The following is a 14504-nucleotide window of genomic DNA, read 5'->3' as shown; positions in this document are numbered from 1 at the left end:
TGAAGGCACATGCTCACCATTCCTGCTTCCACTCCAGCTGGAGAGCACCCGCCAGCCGAGGCCAAGAGAACCGGGAGAGGTTTCCAGGAGCACCGGGGCCCAGCCTGGCCTCTCCCCTTTTCCCTTCAGCCTTCCTGGCACACGGCATTGTGTCCAGAACCAGGGCACAATGTGTGCCACACTTAGGCCACAAGCATGTGAGAAGGGCACAGAGAATGTCAGAGGCCGTGGCCTCGGCCGACACAGCCTCTGCGCCTTTGCCAGAGGCCTTCCGCTTTGCTATGGATGCAGACCCCTGCAAGGCAGATCTCCTGTGGCCAGCCAGACACAGTCCTAACTCAGGTGCTCTGCCTCTCTGGCGGTTCCCAGGGGTAGGTTCTAGTTTCCTCCTGCTGTGATAAACCACATGGTGGCCCAAAGCACAACAACCACTTGTTTTGCTCACAAATCCACGATTGCAACAGGGCTCAGTGGGGATGGTTCCTCTGCTCCAAGTGGTACCAGCTAACAAAGCAGGGCAGGGCACTTGCAAACACTTTCAGTGTGTCCACTAGCAAAATTAGGGCTTGGGGCAGAGGCCTCTGTTCCTGCCTGTGTGGTTCACTCGCAGTTGCCTGGGCTGCCTCGAAACATGCAGGTTGCCTTCCAAGAGCAAGAGCAGAAAGGGAACAGGGGCATATTTGTGGCATCATTCTGATCCAGCCTTAGCACCTTCGTGGCTGGCTGCCCCCATGGCTGTCAGTGGAGAAGGGCACGACACTCACCCAGGTTCTAGGGGAGCAGATGTGGGAGTCCACAGCATGTGGAGGAGGAGCATTAGCCCTCCTGGAAGATGCAGACCACCTGGAGGCTTCACAGCTCCTGGGGCCTCTGCTGCCAAGCTGCAGAGATGGGTGTGGTCGTTTGCAAAAAGGGGAACAAACCAACACCAGAGCCCAGCTTATTGCAGAAACCCTGCCACGGTTTTCAGATAGGGGAGTCACAGTGGACACTGGGAACTCCTGCCTCCCATGTGGTATGAAGGGGGATCCCAACCCTTGTTCTGACCATTGGGCCGGTAAAGTCCTCCTCCTGGGCATGGCTGCAGGGAGCCAGTATGTTTCTCCTGTCCCTGAGCAAGCAAGAAAGCTCTTCTGTGTAGCATGGTCAAGGGTGTGTGCGTGTTGGGTGTTGGGTTTTGAGGCTCTTTGGTGGACAGGAAGGTTGGCACATGGCACAGTGCCACCTCACAGGAGACCAGAATAGTATCGTCAACCCTAGGGCCACAATTGCCAGGAAATACTTCTCTTTGGAGAGAGTCTCAGTGTATTTGTCCAGTTATGTCAGAACATCTAAAGGGACAGGATGCCTGGGTTGCAACCCAGCTGCTCTGGGTCCCATCCCTGCTCTACATCCCCAGCATCCTGCCTCTGGGGGCCTGGGGAAGGCCATGGGTGCGAGAGAACGAGGAACCAGGCTCCCTCTCTACTCTCTCTGCTTTCTCCACTGTCCTTGGTGGAGTCCGAGTCTCGCTGTGTGACAGGCAGCTTCAGCACGGCTCTGAGGGCCCTACTTCCCTGCTGTCCACACCCCTGGAGACCATTTCCCTGTGGTGGGAACCAGATATAGGCTGATGAGGAGAGTGTGGCAAGCATGATGAGTGGCCACTTCCAGGGCTGGGGAAGGACCACGGCTTCTGTCTTGCTCACACCCTCCCTCCTGTTCCCACTACTTGCTTCCACGCAGCCAGGTGCCATGGAGTGGCCTGAAGCATGAGGCCTCTGGCCAGCTGCCTGAGAGGAGCTGAGGCCCTCCAACAATGGCCTGAGTGAATAGGTCCACCCCCACTGGGGCCTTCAGGTGACCACAGCCCTGGCCAGCTTCCTGGCCAGATCCTCCAGGGCCATGGAGCAGACCCCTGGTGAGCCATACTTGGAAACCACACCACAGACGCTGAGGAGGTGCACAGTGCTGGGAAAAGCCCAGACATGGGATGTGCTTGGGCAGCTCTCCCTCCAGCATCTCCTCCCTCTTAAGCAGCGGGTAGGGTCTGCTGGGCTGGGTCACTGTGGTCACTCAGCCTTGGGGGCTACCTGCTGTGGTAAGTTCTGTGTGGCCTCGTTGACCCTGTGGGGTCTCCACACTCCATCATCCACTTACCCACCCCCTGGCCCTTCCCACTCCAGTGGTGCCCATGTCTGCACGATGCTTGACTGACAGTGACAGCTCACAGCTGCCAAGTCCACCAGGCTCTCTGTGTCCTTGAGGCCGTCACTCACCCTGTGAGAGTCATAGGCTGGAAGGTAAAGGCCAGAGTCGGGACCCAAATGTCATGAGTGCCCTACTGTGTCCAGCACCAGACACGGGTAAGGCATGGTGCCACTACAAGGGACACTGCCTATCCCAAGTATATTTACCATTAAAAACCCGCTTCTTAAAGGCAGTGCCCGAACTTTTTAGACCTCATTTCCATAAGCCTGGGTCTGTCTCTAATTCAGACATTTTACAGACTGAAACCTCTGAAGGTCCAAAACCATACCTTTAATTCAGTGAAGACAGCCTTTTACTTAGACCAAATAGCTACAGTAAGTATTCTATTGCCATGTGCGAAAGGCCTATAACTTTTTAATTCCCTCTTGTCCCTAAGACTTTCAATTTCTATTTTCATTGGGTCAGTCTTACAAGGAAGCACATAAAGATCAAAGACCACCAGGGCTCCGCTTCGTGGTAGTGGGCAAACTCACAGGCCAGTCATTTTCCTCAGATGGCTGAGCTGCCTGGCCTTTTCTTAGAGAAGCTGGCCAATACATTTCCAGCTAGTCATTAACCAGGGCTTAGTCCTAGGAGTCACTTCCCTTCAGGGAAAGGTTGGTAACTAAGAAAGTCAGTTCTGCCTCTAGAGAAAAACAGAAGTCTCCAGGAAGAACCCCCGTGTGATGGCCATCGTTCTCACAGGCGAGGTGAGAAGATCTGAGATTGCTAAGAGCAGTGACTTTAGAGAGAAGGATCCTGTTCAGGCACCAGCCAGTCAGAGACAGGGCAGACAAACACCAACAAGAAGTAGTGACAAGACACACTGCCACCACAGTGAAAGTCTTGAAGGAAAATAAAAATTTTAAGTCCTTTAAAACAAGGACAAGAACAGCAAAGGTTCCAGTTGGTCTTAGACGAAGCCTGGAGTCGAGGAAGCCCAGCTTTCATAATCTGTGCTCTGTGACTCCATTGCTCAGTGACAGATTCTACTCCACACAACCAACCTTTAAATGAAATAAAGATCGAAACATGTTCTAGCTGTAACAGCAAAGAGGCAGACAGCTCTTTTGGGTTTAGAAGTTTAGAAGAAATATTCTGCCTAAAATATGCTTTTCCCAGAACAAATGCACAACAAACCCACTTAGAAAGTGGCCTCATGGGAAGGGTCAGAGATTTCCTTTTCTGTAACAGAGTAATGGTCTCTGCTGTCCTTGGAGGTTTGCATCATTTCCCATCCAGGAGCCCCGGGGTCTTAGAGGGTTCTCATCTCCTTTTCATGGTTGATAGGTTAACAGATGGAGACGCTCAGGGATGGAGAGCAGTCCTGCCTCCCCCGGCTGGTTCACGGCAAACCAAGGCTAGCTTTCGAACACCCTGGCTCCCATTCAAAGGGAGAAGCATGACTTTACCCAGAAAATAATCACTCGTAAGTCAGACTGAAGGGCATGTTAGGCTCCATGTAGGAGGGTCTCGATTGTCAACCGTGGTGGCAGGACCTGTCTTACCTGAACTGTCAGTGTTCTGTCAGGGGAACAGGGATGACAGGAGTGACGACACTGCCATGATGAGTCACAGCAAAGAGGGATCACACCGTCCCACTGTCTGTGCAGTTCAGACTAGTCCCAAGAGGAAGTCTATCCAGCCCTGTCCTTGTGCCCTTTATTATCCTTTTAATTAGCGTATCTATTACCCACATCAAGAGGATTAACTTTCCTCACAGCAGCTACAATAGGAATATAGCACCTTGCTTGGGTTCTGTGCTTGTTTCCTTTGGAAAGAGCCAAAGGGCTGAGCTAGCTGAGTTTCAGGTTCTGAAGGAGGTAAGAAAAGCCTGTTATGCCTCTGAAGAACGATTCGATAGCAGAACCTGCATACAGAAATAGAAATAAAATCTATATTCTCTCCAGTTAGAAGGAATTTCCCTCTAAGGTTCAATAACTTTCAGACAAAAGCTGACTGCAGATTTCAAGAACAGAAGGTTAGGCTAAGGTCTGAGTCTACACACATGCATCACCCTGGTTGAAATCACTGATGGTCTCATGGCATCTGAATTTAAGGAAAGATGGCAATTGTGCCCTTGCTGGGAAGAGGGGCTGACTCAGGGCTCAGAAACTCGTACTTTCACATTTCCTATCCTTCGGTTACACTTGATATTTCTTGCTTACCTTTGCAGTCAGAAGGTAAATGTGGATTAACTGATTTAAAAAAAAAAAAAAAAGCCACGTTAGCAAAGCAACAATTTCAGGTTAGTAAGTAGCTGCTTAGGTTCTGGAGAGTCCATCTTAAGAGCAAAAGAATCCTTTTTCACATTTTAATCACATTATCTCTAAACTGGAAAACATTTCACCAGATTTGGTTCAAAGTAAAGTAGACGCACTTTAACCTTGAGCAAAGACCAAGGTTAAAGTCAAGATTCAAGGAAACACTGCTGCAGTGTGTGGAGAGGTCCAGAAAGGCGGAAAATGGAAAGCAGCTCAGAGGGGACGGGGCGGCTCTGGGCTGACCTCACCACCATCCCCCTCCTGGTGGCTGCAGTGGGTCCAAGTCCCAGTGACCAGTAGTATTTGGTCTGGTTTTTCTTTCTAGAATTATTCATTCACTTGTTTGTCTCTTCCACTAGAGATACAGCTCAAATTCATCTTTGTGGAAAACTTTTACACCATTGTTGGGACTGCAAATTAGTACAACCACTATGGAAATCAGCACGGAGGCCAGGCATGGGACCACCATGTGACCCAGCTGTGCCACTCCTGGGTATTCATCCTGAAGAAGTAAAGTCCTCTTACTCCAGTGACACACCCATACCTGTGTTTACAGCAGCACAATTCACAATAGCCAAACTGGAACCAACTCATTTATCAATTTATGGATAAATGATAAAGAAAATGTGGTATCTAGACACAATGGAGTTTTACTCAGCCACAGAGAAAAATGAAATGTTGGCATTTGCAAGAAAATGAATGGAAATAGAAACCATTATGTTAAGAGAAATAAGTCCAACTCAGAAGGTTAAGGGTTTAATGTTTTCTCTCATATGAGAAAGCTAGAGAGGAAGAAGGAAAATTGGAGTGGATCTCGTAGAAATCAAAGGGAGATCAGTAGAGGAAAGAGACCAAGGGGAAGGAGAGGAGGAAGGAGTGGGAAGGGCTGGGGAGTGATACTGGCCAAATCATATAGTTACTATGTGTGCATGTACAAATATGTAACAACAAATCTTATCAATATGTACAACTCTAATGCACCAATAAAAATATATGTGAAACAAAATTCACCTTTGCAATCATGGCGCCTGCCTAGCACATGTCTTGGCAGACAACAGCACACAAAGAATATTTGATAAATGGATGGATGAGCAGATGGATGAGTGGGTGTATGTATATATGGACAGATGACTAGAAAGAGTGAGTGGGCACTTATCCTTCGGTTGTTTTATATTCTTGTCACCTGTTCTATACTCGTTGGGGACTTTTCAGCCTCAAAGTAGATATGAACCCGCTTCACCTATGGGATGGGCAGACTTACGGCATTGCTTTCCTCTGAGGGTGCCCAGCATGTAGGAAGAGTTCAATACACACATGTGCAGTAAGTGATAATCTTGGAGAGGTGCTCTGATCTCCGGAGAGCACTTAACAAGCTGAGATCACCAACAGCAGGGTGCTTGGGAGGAACCAGCTCAGCGCCTGTGGTGGACAGCACCTACAGATGCACATTACTCTTTGGTATCTGCTTCCCTTCAGGCCCTCCCCCTTCCCCCAGCCCTTTCAGGCAAACCCCTCCCCCCAAGTTCCTCTCTTTGTATCCATGAAGTGGGAGTCAAGTGCCAGCAAATTTGATTTTACTGCTCCACATGAATGCTAGCCAATTTTCCAAGTGGGAACCCTGAAGATGATAATTGAACGTTGTCTTGTCTGGATGCGTCCCCTCTAGTGGTTTCCTGATGGTAAACCACTGACACAAAAGAATCAGAACAGCAGCCAGTGGAGTGCAGTGTGGTGTGTGCTTGGCACCCCCAGGCACTGCCATGTGCAGGACCCCACTGGTCTGTATGGAGATGGTGACATGGACATACGGGTCCATATTTTTTCTTGGGCAGTTTGACTCAGGGAGTATAGTGAGCATAGTCAATGAGCCAATTGGTGCTGGTGATCTGCTCCATGGTTTGGGTCCTTGGCTGACTGCTGTGTCTGTGTCTGTGGAAGGACTTGATGCTACAGAACTTCAGGTACCACTCCTGCCCTGGGGACACAGCCAGCAGAGCCTGTCCTTGGTGAGGAATTTCTGGGCAATCAAAAACAGTCTTGAACAACACACTAACATAAGAAATCCCGTCTGAGATGACATGGCTTTGTGTTGTATTTCTCTTTCTGGGAGGGAGCGATCATACTTCATTATCGATGACTCCGGCTACTGTGCGGAGAGAAGCTGTGGCTAGTGAATGTGATGGGTGACCCTCCTGCAATTGCTTTGCACTGTGAGAGTAGCTGAAGAGGCCACTCTGTCACGATTGCTCACCCATAAGTACCTGCAACGCTCACCCACACCCAGCTTCCTCATTTCCTCTGGGCTGATGAAGGAGACAGGAAGGGAAGGAGAGATGACTAGGCCAGCACAGTGAGATCACCACGAAGCTGGGGTTCTGGCTCTGCATGGTGGAGGTAAAAGCTCCGTTTGCATTTTATAGGTTTTCCACTATCAGGAGGCCAAAGCTGAGGAATGAGGCCTCCGTCTGAGCCACAGTCTCAACAATCCCACCAGCTGGCTGTCCTCATGCTTTCTGCACAGTGGCAGAGGTGCCCAGGGGATCAGCTCCCTTGCTGTCAGCCTTGGTCAATTAGACAATAACCAAGAGCTCAAGAAGGTCTCTGTACAACCTGGGGACACAGGCAGTACATGTCTGTGCCACTGGAGACCCCTGAGATCAGCTTCAGTTGCAGAAGGGCCATGTCCAGAGCCACCATTTGTCTTCCCAGGCTTGTGCCTATCTGATAATACAGAATTCCAATTCTCCACAAAAACATCACCTTTCTTTTCCTGATGTCCTCAGGGGATGAGTTTTACACACAGGATTGAATCTGCTGATATCTCTGCAGTGTGCCCTGGGCACACTGTGCAACATCAGTCCAGTTGTCCCTGTAGGACACCACTGCCTCCCAGAGCCTCTGCCTCACCACCTTGGTCTGCTTATGGGCTCTATGATGGCCTCTGCCACCACCCACAGGACAATGGGACCAATGTGCCTGTGCTGTGAGCAGGACTTGCTGCATCTAGGTACGAGCTCTCTGTTGGGTCATGCTGTAATAAAATCAGAGGCACTGGCTGGTGCCCTGCTGCCACACTGAATTTTAATCAGTAATGTTGAATAAGAGCCATCTCCTGTATGCAGAGATGGGGACATGAAGGCGTGCTTTCAAATAAGTCAGTCAACAACATGCATCAACCGGTACTGTGAAATGTCTTGCACATTGAGGTTGCTTAGAGTTTACTTAGGAACTTTTAAAATGTTACAGAAGACTGTTAAAATTAGAAAAATGATTTGCCAAATTAAACACAGCTCTAGGTTCGTAGACACCATTAAAAATAAATAACATGTAGAAAGTGAATATGTGTTAGATGAACACACACCTTTTTTGTTATTTATTTCCTTAGAATGGTCACCTGGCAGCATACCTGTGGTGCTTTGGAAACTTCCTGTTGACAGACGCCACCTAGTGGACAGGGAGCAGCTGCTCTAGATCCATTCAACGAACATGCTATGACTTAGTGTTCATGAACAGGGGAACCCAGAGAACACTGGCTCTAGAGAAGTGTGTCCCAACTGGCAACATGCCGCGTGGAGGGTTAAGTCATCAACTTTAAATCGGCTTTGGCAGGACACAGGAAAGCAGCAACAGTGCTTCATCTCAGTGCCTCCATCCCTGACACACTGGCTAGCTTCCTGTGAAGCCCTCCTGCTGACAGGTCTGCATAAGGACAGGCGGTAGTCATGGTCCACACTGGAGATCACAGCATGCCAGCTGTGGAGCTGCAGAATAACAGCATCTTTGCCTCAGAGGTTTTATTATCTGTTTTTTTTTTAGATGAGATAAATGAAAAATTGAGATGTAACTTGTTTATGGTTACATATCTAATAAGCTTTCAAACTGCTTTCCCTTCCCGGAAAGTTTAGAGCCAGGGTGGTTCGATCCCCATGTCTGTGGGCTTCTAAAGAACCCTGCTCTTTGGGCTACCCAAGTAAGGATATGCTGGAGGATGCTTCTGGTCCCATTCAGTTTCTACTCTTCCTCCACTCCTCTCCCTCTCTCTCCTTCCTTCTCGTCCATCTTCTCTCCTCTCTCTCTCACCTTTTCCCCCTTCCTCCTTGCCTGCCTCTCCCCTTTTCTTTCATTGGTGAGGCAAGAGGGCAGAAGACACATTTGAGGGCAATAAGATATATACAAGCTGTTCAGCAGTAAACTTGGATTGGTGAAGATGAGACACTAGGAATAGGAAAACATGAATTGCAATGGCCAAGAGTTTGAATCATCAGAAAGTAATGCACCCGTCCTGGAAGGGCCTTGGAGATACTTGGGATTGGGCACATTATAGCAAAAACCAGTATACAGGACTTCTTGCTTGTGAAGCATACAATGAAGAATGTAGAAACATTTCCCTGCGGGAGGATATTTGTCCCTGAGCCTGCTTACTCCATCTCGTGTCACCTTTCTAGATCTCTATGGCATGTTCTATGCAACATTAAATTCCATGCATGCAGCATTTTAAATGCATTGCCTTTGCACTACTCTTAGAATTGTTTCCCATGCAAAAATCCCAGCTGAGCACTCCTGTTTTTCCCTGGGAATGGCCTTGCTATTTAAACATAGGACTCTTCTGTGGCCCCCAGAGCACAAAGGAGCACAGAGTGGGTCTCCAATGTATTTGCAGAGCTAAATTTTTATTAGGGGGCTTGTTGGGCTCCTAGAGTGGACTTATACCATGAGACAGTATTGATGCATTATTCAATAACTCTTACATTACGCTTTTGATTTCCCTTCTTCTGAAACAGATGCTTTCCTGCTATCCAGACTACTGGTATATTACAACACCAGGGCTTTCTGAGCTGTAACTAAAGCATTTTTTAATTTCAGCAGGACTGCCACTTTATTTTACTTACTGGACCATATCCAAACACATCTGTGCTGTATGAGAGGTTCACATGCTCCTGACATGCTCTACTGCATGGGAGGACATGCCTTCTGAGAAGCAAACTGGACTTGGCAGACGAAGTGCCAGGCAACTGTGGTTACATAAGTAGTAAGGTGTGCTTGGCTAGAGGGCACTGCTGTTTCCCAGACAGGCCTGTGCAGTTGGTTCCTAGGTATACTGCCCGTGCTTCCCTGGCCAGCAGACTGCCTCCTTCCCTCCTTCTTGCCTGGCCCTCTGATAGCCTTGGTCAGGAGGCCTTGGCCCACTGGACCCTTGATTTACCTGCAGGACAGGCTCTCTGCTTTCCGTGGGCGCCACCCACAGGCGGTCCTGAGCACCTGCTCAAGCTCTGCTTGTTCTGAAATTCTTACAGGGTGGTCTGTAGCCCTTGGGTCCCATGCATCTAACACAATGCCCTGAACTGTCTAAGTAATCAGTACCTAGTTGTTGCAAATTATGAATATCCATTTCATATTAAATAAACACTTTAAAAATGATTTGTAGTAGAACTGAGGAGGAAATAAGGGTGGGAATATAAACCCATATTAGCCATTCAGGTTTATTATAGTGTGCACGTTATTGTAGCTTAAATCTCACCGTGGTTTATTAAGGAAATAAAACTCGTTTTGCTCAATTCAAAGGTGAATAAGTACAAGCAGTATGCAAGGTCAGCGCACAAGCGGAAGTCCTTAAGACGGGGTAGATTGCTGGTTTGCCTTTGAACTTTACCCCTTTTATTTTTCCTAGAGGAAAAGAGGTAAGACCGTGACCGAAATTACTTCAGAAGGAGTCCACGTTCCGAGGCGTAATTCTAGACAAGTCATCCCTAGAGTGTTTCTTTAGGCTGCCCAGGACCACGGTGAAATTTCCAAGAGGAAGGAGGCCTTTGAGGGGCGGGAAGTGGGACCTAAGCAGCGAAGGAAGCCACTTTCGGTTTTAGGGAAGGTGAAAGACTGAAGATAAGCTCACGCGAGCTTTTAGGAAACCCCAATTTCATACTTCGTATCTGATATTTTTCTTTAAAACTTACGCAAAACCTACAGCTTTCCTAGAAAAGGCACTCGTTCAGGAAGACCCGAGGCAGCAAAGCGCTGCGCAGGTATCTGCACAGGTGCTGAGCTCCTTCGGTCTCCGCCCTAGGGTCAAGGCTGCGTTCCCTTCCCGGAAAGCCAGCGACAGGCTGCTGGGAAGACCTTCCAGCGAGGACGCGAGCAGCAGGTCTTTTAGCGTCTCCTTAAATGTTAGTGGAATGAATACAGGACGGTCTTTCAAATGCTGCTTATGAGGTGACAGGAACCCCCCAAACTTGGAGAACTCAGGAATTTTATGTTGACACAGGATCGCTGCCCGACGTGTTTTATTACACCCATTGCCATACATCATGCCCATTTTCTAATAAGATATAAAGGACTGAACGGTGTGTTCACAGAGAAATACGGCACGGGAGGCCCTGTTTAACTTTACCAGAGCTGTGTCCTGGACGTGCCTGAGCGGCGAGCAGAGAGAACACCTCTCGGGAAGAATTCTGCCTCCTCGAGGGCAGGAATTGGACGCCCGACCCAGGCTGGCACAGCCCCTGGCTCGGTCGCGGCGAAACCCGCTCCGACAGCCCTTGGTGGTTGGGGGCAGGTCAGCGGCGACCCGCACCTGCCGCCTTGGCTTCCTGCGGGCAAAGACTCCCACGGCACCGTGCGGGCGGCGTCATCTCCAGCTTCGCTCGCAAAATTCCCCTGAGGCCGCCAATCTTCCAGTGCCCAGGTCGGGATCCGGCGGTGCACACTCATGGTTCCGGCGAGGCTTCCTCGCAGGTGAAGCGCGTCTCCTGGGAAAGTAGAAAACGGAAAGTTATCTCCCTGAGGCTACGCAAGACCCGCGCCTCTCCTGCTCTCCCGGGGCCGCGCCTTCCCAGCCGACAGGTCCCCGCGCCGCGACTCGCCACTGGCGCCTGCGACACAGTGCTTCCGCCTTGCTCCTCCCAGCCCCGGGCAGCGGCGCCGCCTCGGGAAGGGGGCCGGCGCTGGCTTCTGTACCGCGGGTCGCCGCGACCCCCAGCCGTCCCGGGCGGGTGCCGCGCAGGCCCCCGACTGTTTTCGCCCCGGCCGGCGACGTTCAGGCCCCGGGGCACACGACTCGAACGCCGGCCGAGCGTTCGTCGCAACTCGGGCAGGAGGGTGCGCGCGGCCGGGTCCGGGCCCGCCCTGTCCCTGCGAGGGTGGAGCGGACCGCGGCCTCGGGCGGCCCCTCCCGCCGCCCGCTTGGGAACCGCGCACCGCTGCGCGAGCCGCGGACGGAAGGGCGGCGCGCGCACCCGCGGAGGCGGGGCGAGGTCCCAGCGGCGACCTATAGGAGGCGGCAGTCCTAGACGGCCGCCAATGGGAGGCGGCGGGCGGTGCGGGGGCGGCGCCGGGCGGCGGGCGGCGGCGGGAGCCGGCGAGGAGACGGAGCCGGAGCCGGAGCCGGGCAGGAGGACGCATCGCCGCCGCCCGCGCAGCCAGAGCTCCTGCCGCCGCGGTGCGCCGCCTCCGCCCGAGCGCGGCGGGGAGTCCGGGCCGATGGGCCGCGCGGGTCGGCGGCGGGCGGCGAGGTGGCGGCGCGTCCTGCGCGCGCGGGCCGTAGCGGGTCCGGGGACGGCGGCTCTGAGGTGCGTGGCGGGCGCGGGGACCGTCCCGGGGGAGACGCCGGCTGGGCGGCGGGCGCGCGCGGACGGGCGCTGCGCTGGGAGCCGGGGTCCGCGGGTCTCCAGGGCGCCGGGCGACCGGCGAAGGGTCGTGCCCATCGCCGCGCACGGGCCGGGGCGGATGCGGCGGCGAGGCTGGGCGCGCGGGCCGGCCACCTTGCGGGGTGGGTCCCGGGGCCCGCGGGCCCTTTGTGAGCGCGGGCCCGCGCCCTCCCGCGCCGGCCGGCCCGCGCCCCGCAGCGTGCGGGATGTCCCCGTGCGCGCCCTCAGATCAATCTCAGCCGCGCCGCAACCCGAGAATCAATTGCGGCTCATCCTCCGGAGCGAGAGCCGGGAACTAGTTGGCGTCGCCCCCCGGGAGGTATTTGTCATCATTAACCTGCTTCGCCGAGATAATTCAGCCCGGGGTGACTCCAGCCCGAGTGTGGGAAACGGCGGGCGCGCCGGGCGCAGAACTGTGCTCCCAGGACAAAACGGCGCTGTAGACCTCGGGGGCTTTGCTTTGAGTTTGAGAGTTCGCCTTGGTTTGGACAGGGCTGGCTTAGAAAGGAAAGCGAACAAACAAAAACCTTGGCGATTTTCATGGGTTTGCTCAGTAAGTTCAAAATAGTCTCACAAATTTTTCTTTTCTTTGCCTCTTTTGTCTGCAGTTTTCATTTCTAAACTTTAACACTAGATGGCTTTCTTATGACAAGCCTTTGGTAAACTGCGCATTTGAGTTGCCTCTCTGCAATCTAGATTATGATTTTTATAGTCTTACAAATAGTAATGAAAGGAAGAAAATCTCCAGGATTGTTGACTTTTCTTTATTTTAATATTCTTTTCCCTATAAGAGGTATACAAACCAATATTTTGCAGGCGTGAAAAACTGTCCTTTCATTTCTGGCATTCCCAAAGGTGAATTTCAAAGGAGAACTTGATTACCGTGATTACATATTTAGAAATGTCTTTGTGTTTTGACTTATTTATGGGGGAATTCAGAGTTCTTGAGTGGGCTTTGTAATTCTATTTAGATAATGTTTCCACTTATATGATCTTGCTGTTTGATATGTCTCTCTGATAATTCGGGGGAAAGGGCAGTCTTTCTTGAGCTGTGAGCATACACTGCAGGAATTGTTCCTGGAGACCAGCTGATGCATTTGGGAAGAGGTGCATTTGGAGTGTGTCTGTATGATTCATACCAGGGATTGTGTCGGGCGGCTTCATTTCCTCTCCCCAGATGATGTTTGCATCTTCATTTCTTAGCACAAACCTTTTGTGACAGGTACAATTGCCTGTCGTTGACCGGTTTGGCGGCAGCCGTCTCCCAGTTATGCTGTTAAATACTTGATTCTAAAGCAAGAATGCAGCAGCCTGTGTAAATCCTGCCTTGGTAGGCAGACTTATTTATAAGCTGGAGAAATATCTTGAAGTTATCTTTATAGCTGTCATTTATTGTGTGCCTTGCTCAGCGTAAACTATGACACATTGAATTTGTTTGTTCTAAATTAGAGTGTATTCATAAGTAGCTGAAGGAAAAAATAAAAGCTACTGAGCAAACATCTGGGAAGTAGGGAGTGAAGTGAAATGAGGAATAGCTTTTATCACTACCCACCTGCTGCCTATAGATGGGGTGAGGGGAGTTTGGGCAAGACGCAGTGCAAGCATTTGGTCCAGAAAATAAAGGGAGGAATACACATGTGGGGTGTAGCTTCTGGCTTTGGAGCAGGGCCTTGGATTTCCCCCAGATGGCTTTTTTCGTAAAATGCTTTCTATGTTTTTAAGTATTAGGCTTTCTCAAAGAGCTTAAATTTTATGGTTTGTAACTTTTAGCTAATAGTGAAATGATCAGATTGTCATGACTTGGCATCTGTGACAGTATAGTAGTTAAAGCTGTATAACATGGGGTTTGGAGTTTTCTTATTTTTTTCCCTTGAGGCTGGGGTTCCCTGATACCTGAGCTCAGTCAACAGCTGTCCACCTTGGAGTCTGTTTATCTGAGGCAAGGGGAGAAATGGGTTATTAATTTTGAAAATCTGTCCATTTCTGAAAGTGAGGAAATAGTAACAGGTGTCTTGAAGGGGTGATGGTTTGATAATTAAAACTTTGGGCATCAGAACCATTAACTACAGACATGGGGAAGAACTGCAGGTTTACCTGTGTGCAGCCCCTGCTCCCCAGTCCCAAGGAGTCAATGCCCTGGTTACCTTTTGGAACTGAGGAGTCATCCAGTGTTTGAAGAGCTGATCTTCTTGCAATGGTGCTTTAGTGTTATACAGCTTCCAAAGATATACTAGATTGGAAGAAAAGTTAGGCTGTTACTGTTAACTGAAAAACTTAGCTCTTCTTCTCTGTTTTAAGCCTGAATAAAGTATGAAGCAGAGCTCTAAAGAACCCAGAACTGTGGCTCTGCTGCTTCTGTCAATGCAGCTGC

The 14504-nt window shown here is 50.6% G+C and overlaps 1 protein-coding gene and 1 long non-coding RNA gene across 5 annotated transcripts in view; one reads left to right on the top strand and one right to left on the bottom strand.

Moving 5' to 3' along the window:
* Window positions 1-10754: 10754 nt before the first annotated feature.
* Window positions 10755-11438, bottom strand: LOC139707815 (uncharacterized). The gene is made up of 2 exons (XR_011709236.1): window positions 11316-11438; window positions 10755-11236 (listed from the first exon to the last, which is right to left on the bottom strand). It is a non-coding gene; the product is annotated as an uncharacterized lncRNA (long non-coding RNA).
* A 434-nt stretch (window positions 11439-11872) lies between these two features.
* The window catches only part of Sipa1l2 (signal induced proliferation associated 1 like 2), a 134393-nt gene continuing 131761 nt past the window's right edge, over window positions 11873-14504 (top strand). For all 4 annotated transcript variants that reach the window (XM_071619827.1, XM_027948033.2, XM_071619825.1 and 1 more), the window contains exon 1: window positions 11873-12055. The gene's annotated coding sequence lies outside the window, so the exon portion shown is untranslated. The remainder of the gene's footprint in view (window positions 12056-14504) is intronic.

Source organism: Marmota flaviventris, chromosome 12, assembly GCF_047511675.1.
Source record: "Marmota flaviventris isolate mMarFla1 chromosome 12, mMarFla1.hap1, whole genome shotgun sequence".
Taxonomy (NCBI): domain Eukaryota; kingdom Metazoa; phylum Chordata; class Mammalia; order Rodentia; family Sciuridae; genus Marmota; species Marmota flaviventris.
Note: the sequence above shows the minus strand (reverse complement) of the source record. Positions and strands in the feature narration are given on the sequence as shown.